General features: G+C 32.7%; 1 protein-coding gene across 3 annotated transcripts in view; it reads right to left on the bottom strand.

The window, feature by feature from the left end:
* bru3 (CUGBP Elav-like family member bruno 3) overlaps positions 1–14,664 on the bottom strand; it is a 731,908-nt gene that overhangs the window by 466,269 nt on the left and 250,975 nt on the right. The gene's annotated exons all lie outside the window — the stretch shown is intronic.

Below are 14,664 nucleotides of genomic sequence, written 5' to 3' on the forward strand. Positions count from 1 at the left end.
CTACAGCTGGCAGCATTGCTCGCTACAGATGCTGGCCGCCCGATGGCAGGGAACGCATTATGATTCAAAACTCGTATTTAAAAGGAACACGTGTAACTGCGTTCGTATTCATGATGCGCGGTGGATTTTTAATACGAAAAGTAAACAGAAGGGATGTCGTATTATGTAATAAGTTATGGTAGAAAAAAATCTGCTCATTATTCGCAAGGTTAAGTTTGCGTGGGAATCGATTGATAAGACAATACAGAGGACGTGTCCGAAGAATAGGAATGTATTTATGTTTCTTTTTTGTATGATATGTTTTTGTTACATAAAAACCATGTTACCATAAATAAATAATATATGGAATATAGAAAAATGTACAAACGTGAACATGGAAAAAATGTCTTGCAGAAACGCAATAAAATATATGAGAAAGAAGAAAAAAATCAGTTTTATTATTAAAGTTATAAAAAATGACAAAATTTATCATACCGGTATAACCTTGCGATTTTAAACAAATGAATAAAAAACTTATGATGCAGGGCGTAACGTCATTAAATTAGAACAGCCTGAAAAAACAGCGGCCCGCGGGCCGAATCCGGCTCGCGTCAAAATTACTTTAATTTTAAAAAATACGTAAGGATGTATTTAAAAAAACATTTCAAGTTGGTTTTGTGATTATATCCTGTCAAAATGTTACTTATAAAATAGCGACAACAACAAAGCATTTACACATTTAATAACTATTCAGAAAAGGTCTGTTAATTTTATGACACACATTCTAGAATAATACAGGCGAAACAATACAATATTTAAAAACATCATTTGTTTTAAAATCTCTTGAAAATTTTTTTTTTTTAAATAATCGTACTTTTTTTTAGAACGGTGTAATACACGTGCGTCGAAGAACCGGAGGGCTGATTGAATAGTACCCAAAGTCAAATAATATGGCGGAAGCTGTATGGTCTGGAGTTGCATTACGGCAGCAGGGGTGGTGTAAATACTAACATTTATATTTTAGTGTTAAAATCAATTTGAATGGATTTCTATAGAAAAATATTTTCAAGCACAGATCACGCTACCATCCAATTCCGGCAAGACAACGCTCCGTGCCATACTTCGCGAAAAAGCAGGGGCTGCAAGAGTTTAACGCTTTTATAATGGTCTGTACAGTCACCAGACTTGAATCGCAAAGAGCATTTATAAGCAAAATTAAAATAAAAGGTTGCCCAATACAATTGCAAATCAAAAATTGAGCTGCGAGAAAAATTGCGGATGAAATGGAAAAAATTGACAATTGTAAAAAAAATAAATATTATTTTACAATTTTTTATGACAAAGTGATAGTGATTTGTAAATTTTGTTAGAGTTAAGAAACTGCTATAATAAGGTAAATAAGCTTAAAGATAAATCATATTTATCAACCAAACACGGATAAACTCATTAAAACGGTAGATTCCAAATAATTTTTAATTACTGCAGAAATGCACAAAATGTTTACGGCAATACATCATGACACAGACTATTGAATTAAGCACCTGCTGCATGAGCTGAGCAACCCCAGGCAGATTTTGAATAAATGTGTGCTTGGTCGTAGAATGAAAAAATTGTCCTTTAACTGATGTTTTAAATAAGAAAAATACTAAAACAGTTCTAAATTATTTAAAAATCAGGTTGAAAAAATAAAGTTGTATTAACACACACTAAGAGTTTTATATTCTCACACTATCATAAATAATTTTATTATTTTTTTTCAATGGAAAAATTTAAAAATTATAAAATCATACCTTGTGCATTGAAAGGATAAAGAAATTAAAAATTATAATAAATCATATTAAAACAAGTCTTATCCTAATCATCTCGCAAAATCGCGCCGATTTGAATGGGGGCAAAATTTATCTGAAAAGTTGTAAAGTAGCTAACTAGTAAAATTTTAGTATTGAACACATAATGAGAAGCCGTTCGATAGAGTAATATAGGCGAATACGCGAGCGAGCGAATAAAGTTTTGAGTTCGGCACAAGAAGAACAAACACAAAAGTTGGATAAGATGTACAAAGTTTGTCTGGTATAACGCCGTTTTAACGATATGGAGCGTCATAACGATCGCAGATAACGATAATGCATCTGTGGAGGCGATCGAGAGCCAGAAAATACAGGTGGCCACCCCCAGCCGACAATCGTGCCCTAAGGGGTGGGTTTGGTGGCGACAATTCTTATACGGAAAACTGTATAATTTTCTTTTGATCAGACTATTGTGTATCGCCCATTGTCGAACAGGTTTTGTGTTTATATTTTATTTAAACACCTATCACTTTATTTAACATTGTTTTTTTAGTTACATTATAAAAACCGTTATTTTTATATCATGTTAAGATGCATTTAATACAATTAAAAAATATTTAATTAAATACAAGCTCACACAATCAACGAATATAAGAATAAGTCGCAATTGATAAATTATCGGTTGTTATATAAATGAGTTTGTGCATATAATCATATTTCGCTTCGTTCATTGTTTCATCATATTACTTCCTTCTTTGTAGCATTTCTATTAGGAGGGCTTTTCCACGCGAAGCAATTTTATATACACAGCATCATACCAATGTAAACACATGACCATACCACTCTATGATATGACCGTATAGTTCGAGAGAATTTTCTAGAATACGTTTTCCTGGTACTCTCACACGGCGACGGTGAGTAAACAAGTCAATAAAATGACCGCCCTATATTTCTTCCCGCGTGTATCCTTCATGCGAACAACAGATGAATAGAAGAGGAGAGGCCCTATATACCAAGAAAAATACTTGGTAAACATCTATTAAATTTATATAGGGAAGAAAGTTGGCACGTTTGCGCGCAGTGCAATAAAAAGTGAAAACCTTAGCGGTTCTTTTTGTAGCCCTTCTTCCACGATGGAAAAAATGATAATAGGCAAAAGCTCCCCTAGGAGTTGTGAATTACCTGTCAACGTGGACTTTTATTATCCAATTAACGTATAGGCTGCATTTTTACTTTGAATTGATACCATCGGAAGCTGACGAAGCTACGATAATAAATTATGAATAACTATAAAATATGATATAAAACCTATTATTTTAGCTACAATATACCTAGACTATATATACCTATTATTTTAGCTACAATTGTAGACACATTTATAATACTTAAAAAAAATAGAGTGGCTAACATTTCAGAAATTGAGAAAAATAGCTGATTTTACTATTTTTACAATGCTTCGGAATACCATTGTGTTCCATTACAGAATATGGTTTTCAGATTTCGGCGATAGTGTCGCAAAACCAGACTTCTTACCTTCACGTATATAGATGTACTTACACCAAAGTCAATAATAAAGCTCGGCACTTTGCTAAGTTAGCGCCAGACAACCGCGAGATATAAAACCGAACTGCGCTTCCGTTAGTTAAGAGCGACTGCAAAATTTATCGTTAATATTTAAAGTTGTCTGATGTTAGATATTACCTATATGAAGGCAAAAGTTTCGGCAGTTCCACCTGAGATTCGAACCGACCACCACCGTCAGTGGTCAGATAATGTGTTTTCTTTGCGGCTTCTTCCACTTCTACTTATTTGCGCCCGCCGTGTAAAATATTGCCAAATTGGCCGAGATGAGTCGACGCGATGTAGTCAAGTTTGCAACTTTGCCATTCTTTCCGAAGCCCAGAAGAATGTGATTTATGTAACGATGAGATTTAAATCATTTTTCAGTATACAAACAGGTAATCGGTGCAATGTAATTATCTAAAATTTGTAAACAAGCAAAAATCACAATTTCTTAGAAAATGTGTTTCTACGATATATGTTCTAAAAGTATGAATAAAAGCGATTTTTCATTCGTTTGCGAGAACTGCCGTTTTTTCATCAAATTTATAAAAACTTAATGTATAATATTATGATTAAATAATTATGCTAAGTATAAAAATAGGATATCATGAACAGCAATCGAAATGAGAAACTATATATTTTTTTATGTATTTCGAAAATCGTTAGTTTACTTAGAACTGGTTTATGTCATAATTAGCGACATTGCAAATCGTTGCTGTTCTGCAAGAGCAATTTAGTACAAATACGATCGACCCTAAAACCCAGTTCCAATGCAAGAAAAAGAAGGATAAAAATAAAACGAAAAACTTGTATTCCGAATGCGCGTAGAAAACTAGCGAAAGAGTAAAAGTGAGCGTTCGCCAGAGATCAATACTTTTTCAATTTGATAAAAAGCCCAAAGTGGCAAGGAAGAAGAGAGAGAGGTGAAAACAATGTCCTATTGATGCGGGTAAATATTTTCATCCTTATATCGTTCAATATATCAGAGTGTCTTAGGTCAAAACAAGTATAAATATATGCCTTTTAAATAAATCGTATATACATTTAAGTTACATATGTGTTAAGCTGCATATTTACATATGGTTTATCGAATACGTCATTACTTTAAAAGTTTATGCTTTGAAAATCTTTTTACGAATTTCGAAGTGTATCGATCAACAAACAAGTTGAAGGTTTCGCCTCTGGTCGGGGGTGGCTAAGCATCTTCCACCTGTCTTCCGAGCGAAATGGTTTGCCTCGATGCACCTTGTGCAAAACATCAATCTGCTTAAATGCACAATCACGGTAAGTGCAAGTCGATAGGAAGATTTATAATCTCGGAATTTGTAAACTATTTATATTGATACATAAATAAAAGTAAAAATTTAAAATTGAACTTACAATAGTTGCTTGGACGATTTTTAGAGAAAAATATGTTTAACTCACCTGAAACAAATAAAAAAACATTATTAGAATCGTATATTTTTAAAATTAATTAAAATTATTAAAATGCAATTGTATCTCGGTCTAATGGTAAACTTACCAAGCTCAGGCTGAGCTTAATTATAACCATAGGTATTGCTCCATCAATGTGTATTTGTAGGATATTTTTTATAACTTATTATTTACACTATCCAAGGTTGTCTATAGGTCGATAACGATCTCAGTTAATATTTATGTCTCATTAGCATAACGAATTTTATTATTTGTTTTCCAACTGATTTTTATTAATTTTTATCTTTGGAGTGCATTGATATATTACACCTCTCTGTATTAAAATATGTTCGGTTTGATCTTCCTCAATGCTTACTACTGCTGATTGATTTTAATACAGATTTTTGAAAAGTCTTACATCTCTGTCTTTTAGCCCGATAGAACTTATAAGATGATCGTGTTTTACGTGATCAAGTGCTTTTTCAAAACCTTCGAAGCTAATTTAAACAGGTTCACAAACTTTTTAACATCTCTAAAGTAGTATATGCATGCATATTTAGGCCTTCTCTAAATCTTAATGGCTTACTGCTAATAACTTTTTTGCAACGTGTGTGAATTTTTTTTAAAATATTTTTAAATAAAATTTTTAGTGAGTGACTCATAAGGCTGATAAGTCTGTCCATCGCAACCAGTTATAAGCTATTTTTCTAATATTTAGATATTAAGGCATCTCTTTTAATCGAATCAAGTCCAGTTAAAATATTTTTTTATATATTTTTATAGCATTACTCACCTGACTTATGTTATAAAATATGTGCGGGCCCGTTTAAAGATGGTTCTTATTTTTTATGTCTGATGATGATTTTATATATTTATTCCTTTTATTTTTTTACGCAGGTAAAGAAATGTAATAAATCATACCTTATATATATGTTAAAATATATCTAATAATATACAATTCTTGTGAACCACATATTATATAATAACTATAATATAATATCTAGTACGACGGTAAACAATTCGCGCGAATTCTTGTTCCTCCCACCGCCCCCAGAGATGTTTTCCCTGGCAACGGATTTACCTTACAAATAAGTACTTCATAGTCGATTTGCTTACTTCAAACATGGCAGATGTTCGTAAACACGCTCAGTCTCCGGTTTCTCCGAGGCTCTCACAGTCCCAGTTCGTCGACAATGGCGATTCGTCACAGGACACCGATGCGAGCGTTACCGGAGGAGGAGCAGCTTTCGAATGATAAATCGATGGCGGAAAATTATTACCGCGAGCTTTTCCCATCACGACTACCCCTAACTCGGTTACCGTTGTCGGGGCGAATCAGTCAAATCTGCCCCGATATTTGTTGTGTATATCACGCCGGGATGATTTATAAACGTCAGGTTAATTATGACGCGCTTACCTGAGCTGGGTATAAATATATAACTAGGCATTATATTTCTGCACCGATCGACAGTTTGTGAGCATAAATTCGACGTAATTGATAAGCGAGCTGGAATTAGGATGGCGTAATTAGAACGATTCGATGGCTTGATTTGTTTTCTTGTTCGACAATATTAATTTTAGAAGTAAAACGTGTGATTTGTTTTATATTACGATAAAATATCACATCCAGACCTTGGAATTGTTTTCATAATAAAATATTTATTTTTTTGTAGTATTTCAAATTTGCGACAAGTTAATTAAAATTTCACCTTAATTTATTTATTTAATGAAATGGTTTGCGTAATGAAAAAAACGTGTTTTTATTATACGTCAAAGTTTGTTTAAAATGTTTTCTTTGCTCAAAAGTATTATACAACTTCAATCACAATTATCAATAATTAACGGTATAAAAGTTACACAAGTATTACAGTATTGCTTACTCAACGCTCGAAAGTCGCATAAACGCTGTAACGAAGTATATTAATTTGTTGTGTTACACAATACAATTTGGAGGGTCGGAGCCAAGAAAAATGTTTCAAGAAAAGTTCAACCCTTTCGTCGCCGATGAGAGACGAGGGAGAGGCTTTCAAAGAAAAGGTCACGCCGTTTAATATTCAATGAATACTTTACGTAGCCGTTTGCGGTGTAAATTAATAAATTTACTTAAATATACTTCTGCGACTTGATTAAAATTTGATGAAAGCTTATGATAATTACAGGCGGCGTTACACGGAAAGTTGTTATGAGGGGGGGTCGTCGTTCGCAAGTCAAAGTGGAGTTTTCAGAATAAATTTTATTTGCTTCCCCCCCTCGCCTCATGTGCCTTCGCTCCCTTCGGATGGAGAACGAATCCATCATTCATCAAAGTTTGTTTCTCATAAAAGTTCGGGGAAATTCTGTGCTTACGACGAATAAGAAACAACAAGTGTTCAACCCTTGGCACGGAGACGAGTGATTGAAATAACTTCGGTCGGATGTGGTAGTGCGGGCGGGTGGATTGTGTCTGGGGGTTGGGGCTTGGTAAGAAAAAGCACTCCATTTCGCACCGTTGATTGATCGTTTTGACCCCAGCCCTCTCGCGAACCTATGGACAACTTTTGATATCATAATTTTAATAGCTGACTAAACAATTGTTTATCGGGCGAGTTTGCAATCGGAAAGTTTTTGTTTCGGAAGATCTCTTTTAGGTAAATGAACTTAATTTTCTCTGTAGATGGTTCTGTGGGCTATTTCAAAACAGCTATATTACCGACTATGTTAAAATTGATGTTTAAATTTAAAAGCATTTGGCGACTTAGTAACATTTATAAGTAAACCTTAAAAAAATAGATTATAAGTTTTTTTTTTAAATAATGTTTATTTAAATATTAATTTTTATTTGTATTAAATACATAATTCATTACCAAGTACTACTTTAAAACTTTCACCCTTACAATAAAGTATATGCCAAGAGATTTATTTTACATTTTTTATAATCAAATCAAATATTCTTCTTTGTGTACAATTACAATATAACTTATCTACCCTGATTGCGCAATTATGCACAAACCTGAAAAGGGCAATTTGAAACATTTCAAGAGGATTTTTATGGTGTTTTACACGCTCTCGTGCAAATAACAAAAGATGAATATTCCACAGCGTTAAGTTAATATCCCAGGTAATTATTATTCAGAGACACGGTCGGCCGTAAACGATTTTATTGGCACTCGCGCTCGCAAATTGAAGATAGTTGTTTAGAGCGCAGCTTAAAATTCTTTATTATTTTAATCTCATCGCACGGACTTAATCCTTAAGGGAGCGCTCCCCAGGGGCGGCTTTTGTGCCCCATCCTTCGCCTCGGAGAGAGCAAGTGCGTCGTTCGCTTAAAAGCCGACTTCAAATTAATGGCGCGGCCAATTAAAATAGCGGACAGAAGGCACAGATTTTATTTTGCAATTTAAAAAGGAGCGCAAGTATCGTGTTTAAGTGGATCTTTGAGCGGGGAATCGATTCGAGTTTTTTTTTGTGAGAGTGAAAGCTGCATATCTTATAAGAAATGCTCGGTATATTTTTATATACATTATGTAGAGACCGACTGAAAGAGCCGTTAGGCAAAGTTAGTAAATAAAAACTCAGTTATGTATATGTATTAAATGTTAAAACAAACAAGCTTTGAATAAAATATATTTTGCACAGTTCTTTTCAATTAAAATCTCTAAATTGTATTGAATTGTACGGCAAAATCTTTTACACATTTTCTTCCACCAGGGATAATCGCCTGTCTGCATATATTTATCCCACATAGCTAAACAAATGTTGATTGTTAACTGGTTACGATACAGCTGATAGTAAAATAGTATAATAGGTATTTTAGCTTTATCTATCAATCAAGAAGATTAAAAATGAGTTCTGATGATATTTTAGCTTGTTTGATTACGGTTGTTAAATAATTAATGTCATCGTCGATTGTTTTAGTATTCGTTGGAGCATAGTTCTGTCGCCTAACCACCATACGGGACTCGACAATACTCTTGAAACCTTTCCAATCAACATTATTATAATCAAAGACAATTTTATAAATAACCTTAGCCTCACCCTCCAGTGTAAAAAATATCTTTGCATTGAATGTAGCGCTACCTATATTAGCAGCATTGTTGTGCAACTTTTATTCGAATAGTTATTTGGTCAAATATCAGCTATCGTTATTTTTTCTCAATAAATTTACTAAGACTGACTTTTAGATTTAAAACACATTACAAAAACAGCGTTTTATTTATGTTCTTTGGCAAAATAATGCAAACATCGCGTTTCGTCGTAATTATAAGTATACGTCTAGGAGAAATCAGTCATTTATATCAGTTATCGTCATCATCAGAGTCGCACCGGGACGTCGGGCGTAATATTACCTGGGTAAGGTAAAATATATGGTCTGTCCGCATTGTTAATGGCTTGGCGCTTTATATTAGCGCGCAACGGAAACTCGGTATTAGTTTTGTGCACTAACTACAATGCGATGAGGCAAGCAACGTTTTCAATTTTGGTTCAATTCACCCGACGAATTTCTGTCAAGTGGTCCATACTTCTACAATCTACAAACTATGCTTTAATTTCGGGGCTGTAGCTTTTGCGGAATGTGCACTAATTCAGATCTAACCCTTTACATTCGTCGATGATGTGCTTTAAGTTCTAAAATCCAAAACATTATTGAAATTCTGAAATACACGTAAAATATTAATAAATGCTGTTAACGCCTAAAAGTTATTTTGTTTAGGTTTATAATTAGGTTTATAATTAGGTTTATAATTAAACATATCGTGGTTTTAAATTAAGTTTCGTTATTATGCAGAGCGTTGCGGTGGCTCACGCTGCTGCATAACTTAATCGACGCGTTTAAAGTTTATTGAGCGATGTTTAAAGCTTTCTAAGTAACGGAAATACGTGTATGCATGTTGTTATGCGCGATATTTTAGTATTGGAATGTGTTTTATTTAACGCTGATTTTAGTTGTAATAAATTTTGGTTTAATAGGTCACGTTTCATTTAGATCTATATATTAAATACAAATTATTTTATTGCGTCAAATATAACAATATTCGGAAGCTTTGAGTCTGACCATGAGGTATTTAAATTACCCTTTGTCGTAATATGTATCTATAATTACTTAAAATATCATTGTGTTGACAACTAAAGGCGATATTATAATTACATATATTTTTAAAAGTTTTTTACAGCGTAATTCACTAATTGAAAAATATAGTTCTAATATTAGGAGCTCTATTAATTAAAAAAATAGAAAGGTTATTTTTACATATTAAAATTTCTAAAGCTTTTACAAAAATAAATAATTCAACATATCGTACCTTTTTTATGCTAGAATGAACAAATATATATATATATGCATTAAAAAACATATTAAGTATAACAAGTTGTTCAGTATAAAAATATTATAAGCAGTAAATCTCATGCAACCGCAATATATTCGTTCATATATAAGGTTATATGATTTTGATAGTTGTTCTACATGTCTGTGGTAATCTACGGCAATAACTGATGAGGCAAGTATTATGGTCCTGACTGTTCTCGCCGTTCGGGTTATAACATTTGTCCAGACATATCGTAAAGTCAGCTTTATTGCCGGCGACCGTTTGCGATAAATACCTTTTGGTGTGGCCATCCAAGGATGTTTGGCACCACTGATGCCGGTTTGATTGCCCAGTTATATGGCATGTATTATTGCGTCAACCAAATTGTCCTGACACCTGCTGCCCTTGATTAACTCACACCGAAAAGTTGTAGATAGCGTAAAAATATATTATATGGATAAACTAATATAGATATATTAATTAGCTGGTTACGAACAAGTTTTAAACTCATTAGCATCAATCAGAGGTCAAAGTGGAAGATATCTTCCGCCTTTTATCCGGTTGTCCGGTCATCAAACTACTTTGTATCGACTCTGGCAGACCAAGTTTGTCGCTGAAAGTAGAATAGTTGACCGCAGTGCGGTGGTCAGCAGACGACCAATTTCCTTTGCATATTCCGACCGTGTTGCAGTACAGGTTCACTCGACTCGAAGACTTTAAACATGGGCAATATATTCTCCCCGAAGTCAAAATGTGTGCAGAAACTTTTCAGCTTAGTTGAATCTTCTTGCACCAACTTTTCACGACACATATACAAAATAAAACACATTTTTATTAAATAAGAACTCGCGGCGCGTGCGTCGGGTGTTATTTTTCGTCTTAATAAACGCCCTTTTTTATGTGCTTCTTAATAGACCTCACCGACAAATGTTTGACCTCTAGCGAAATTGTCGCCTTGTGTGTATAGCGTTAGTGCTTTTATCTACTTTTCGTTGTTCCAAAGTGTCTGTGTATGGCTCATCGTGTCTGAAGAGAGTGGAAGAGGGACCGAATTTTACGACGGCTTAAAAGGCGAAGCTTTAAAGCTGGGATGTTGTCAATCCTTTTGTGAAGTTTTATATCTCTATATAGGACCCGATGGGATGGGATTTCTGCGAGATTGGTTAAGATACAACGTCTGAACTTTTATTATTTTTTAATTGCGCGAAAGTGCACGCTAGAATTTATGTTGCATTTCTGCTTCGTGATAATATTTCAATAGCACAACTGTTATATTATAGTTTGTTATATATTTTCTTACTGACAAAGACTTTAAAAGCTTGTATTTTTGCTCTCTACAATAAAAATCTTTAAAATGGGCATCAATCGATCTATACAGTATTTATTTTGCTTAGAAAAATATTATAGAATTTAATATAATACTATTGGTATTTATTTGATAATAATAAAAAAAATCTTTGAATGGATATCTTATAAGTACACACGGTAATAAATAAATTACAACAAGAAATATTATTTATATATACATTTACATATATATAATACATATGTATAAGTCAAGTTTTACAAAGGTTTGTAAAGGAGGTATATTTACCAAAAAAACTTTTGAAATTTAAAAAAAGTATATTTTTGCGTCAATATAACCTGAAATTTTATATATTAGATCGTTTTTGAGATTCTTAAATGAATCTAGTACATTAAAATATAATAATAAATAGAAACGAGCGGACTACAACTTGATAGAAGTCCATTTTCATAGAGAATCTAAATCAATCTTGAGAAAAGGGGTCTGCAACAGATCTAATACATCTAAACATTTTTAAATTATCTGCATAAAGAAAAAAAATTGGAACCGCTGTATTTATGTCAATAAAAAATAATAAAGAGGTAAGATAATTCAATTAAAATAACCCATGACAAACATTGTTGAAGGAATTTTAAAAATGAGTATATACGACGTCTACTTTTATTCAAGGATCGAGAGATTTTGTTAATGTTTTGATGAATAACAGAAGATTAGTAATAGTGGAACGGGTGAGACGAAATCTTGGCTTAACAAAACTTGCCCAAAATGATTGTAGACGTATATATTGATATTTTTACTGTATTTTACATCAATAATCGTGCACCTAAATAATCACTTTTGTTAAAAGTTATAGCCTTCGCCTTAAAATTTTGCATAAAAAACTAACCGTTATTATAGTCAAATACATCGTCGCATCTGGAGATTTTTTTTGAGGAGCTGAATGACCCGAACGAGATGACAGTCGATATTTAAGACACTTCGCCTTATACAATTACGATTTTTAACATTTTTTTATTTTTAATAATATTTAATATTAAACCTTTTTTAGCAAAATCTCTCTAAACCACACGAATTCAATATGAACGAAGCAATATTAAATTTTGCATTGGCCACCGGTGGTGATTGAAAATATTGGTGTGGCCGGCGGGGCCTTTAACAAAGGGTCGGCCGCAAATACCGCGGCCATGGAGGGACCCATTCATCCATTGAGAGGTTAAATCATAAAAGCTGCTCCAACGCGACGCATGCATCCAAACTAAATCGTAGAGAGAGAAAGAGAGATCTGCGCTGGGGCACATGCACAAGCGTTCATTCAAACCTGACGCCTATTGACTATAATCCAGTTAACCGTGAAAAGTGTGATTAATTCAGAATCTAGTGAGACTCTAAACACGGTTTTAAATTACGCTGTGAAAATATCAATATGCTGCTGCTATTCATGCAAGAGCAACATTTTAAAACATTGTCTTATTGGAAAAATTAACTGGGATTAGAAATTTGCTATAGGTACAATAATCTGCAAGCAGATATAAAAAAAAATAATATTCATGTAAAATTTATGTATGGAGACGTAAAATTAATATCCGTCAAAATCATATATAAATAAATAAGTTAAATTAAGCTTTATTTGTTTATGATAGCTGGAATCATTGCTCTTCTATCTTAATATTTTGCATTTGTATAAATTTATCTTTTTTATTTTTAATGTACGATTATATCTACATTTGTAGAAATATATAGTAAATAATTCAATAACAGAAAGTGTCAATACAGCATAAAAGGAAAACCGTGTAAGGTATTTTAAATATGCACATAAGCGCAAGGTTTGCATAATGCATATGGCTAAATATTCAACACGTATTATTTCGAGTGCATATCGATCGTAATTTATCATATAGGCGCTAAAAATTCTCCAATGCTAATGCAATAAAGGCACCCGGGGCAAAATTTAGCGCCTTTCTAAATTGCCATGACAAATGGCCGGATCGCCGACGGGCGTTTCGAAACAAAAGGCTTTCACGGAAAGCGCAGCCTCCACCTGTGTGGCAGAACAAAAGGATCAACCGACCAAAATGCATTTTTAAAGGTAAATTTTTATCAAATGCACCCTAGCGTTAAAAAGGGACGTGTGCACATAATTTTTTTAAACAAAAATTTAATACGTAGAAATATAAAAAAATGTACCGTCCGAAGATTAATAAAAGTCGTTTGATTTATGTAAAGTGTGCGTAATATTGTAAAGCATATGGAATGAATAATATAAATATGTGATATATACTAGGTTGAACCGAAAAATTCGCGGCACGGACACCGTAATGAAATGTGCCCGAGTAGGTCCTTTTTGCTCGTGCCCTTGCCGTATTTCATCGGATCTGAACATTTTTATGGGACGCCGCGTTTGAAAAGCTTGTAATTTTTCGATGTGATGCATTGCCAGGCGTGTGGCTTTATTTTTGTATTGGAAAAGTGAATCAACGCGGATACGTCCGAAGCAAGTGAGAAAAATATGAATTATGCAAGTCACAATGAATACGTAAATGTATCAATATATCTACCATGCTCTACTTTGTCTTAGATTTGAAATTTAAAAAGTAAATTTCTCTTAAGAAGTTAAATTATAGTCACAAAATCCATGGATTGTAGTTTTAGTTTTTAATTGGATTTCTGTGCCATGCTTTATTATGTTTTAAACGCTTGGTTAATGTTTTTGCTATATTTATAATGGGTTACATTAAAAAAATAATACATAAGATAAAATTACAAATACCGATAGAGTTAATTACGTTACTGTAAACTGTAAAATTTATTGCGTGAGTAACTCTTTCCATATTTTCTTGGATTTCAAGAGAGCCTTCGAAACAATAGACTGAAAAATAATGGTAAAGAAATTAGAGAGTATAGGTATAAGTGATATAGTTTTAAGATGGTTTAATAATTACTTATATAAAAGAAAACAAAAAGTTAAAATAAATAATGTATATTCTGAAGAGAAATTAGTGTCTTATGAAGTACCACAAGGGTCTAAATTGGGACCATTGTTATTTGTTTTGTATATTAATGATATAGTTAATAACGTGAAAAAATGTAAAAGTCATCTATTAGCGGATGACACATTAATGTATTGCATAGGTGATAACATTAAAGAAATTGTAAATAATTTTAATAATGAATTAAGTATATTAGAAATATAGTTAAATAATAATGTACTTAACTTTAATGAGAATAAAACTTAATGTATGTTTAATAATTATAAAAATGTGTTAGATAATAGTACCAAAATAGTAATAAATAACTCTAGTATAGAAATAGTGGATAATATAAAATATTTAGGAGT

Source organism: Plectrocnemia conspersa, unplaced genomic scaffold, assembly GCF_051122295.1.
Source record: "Plectrocnemia conspersa isolate PC_06_02 unplaced genomic scaffold, ASM5112229v1 ptg000010l, whole genome shotgun sequence".
Classification (NCBI taxonomy): domain Eukaryota; kingdom Metazoa; phylum Arthropoda; class Insecta; order Trichoptera; family Polycentropodidae; genus Plectrocnemia; species Plectrocnemia conspersa.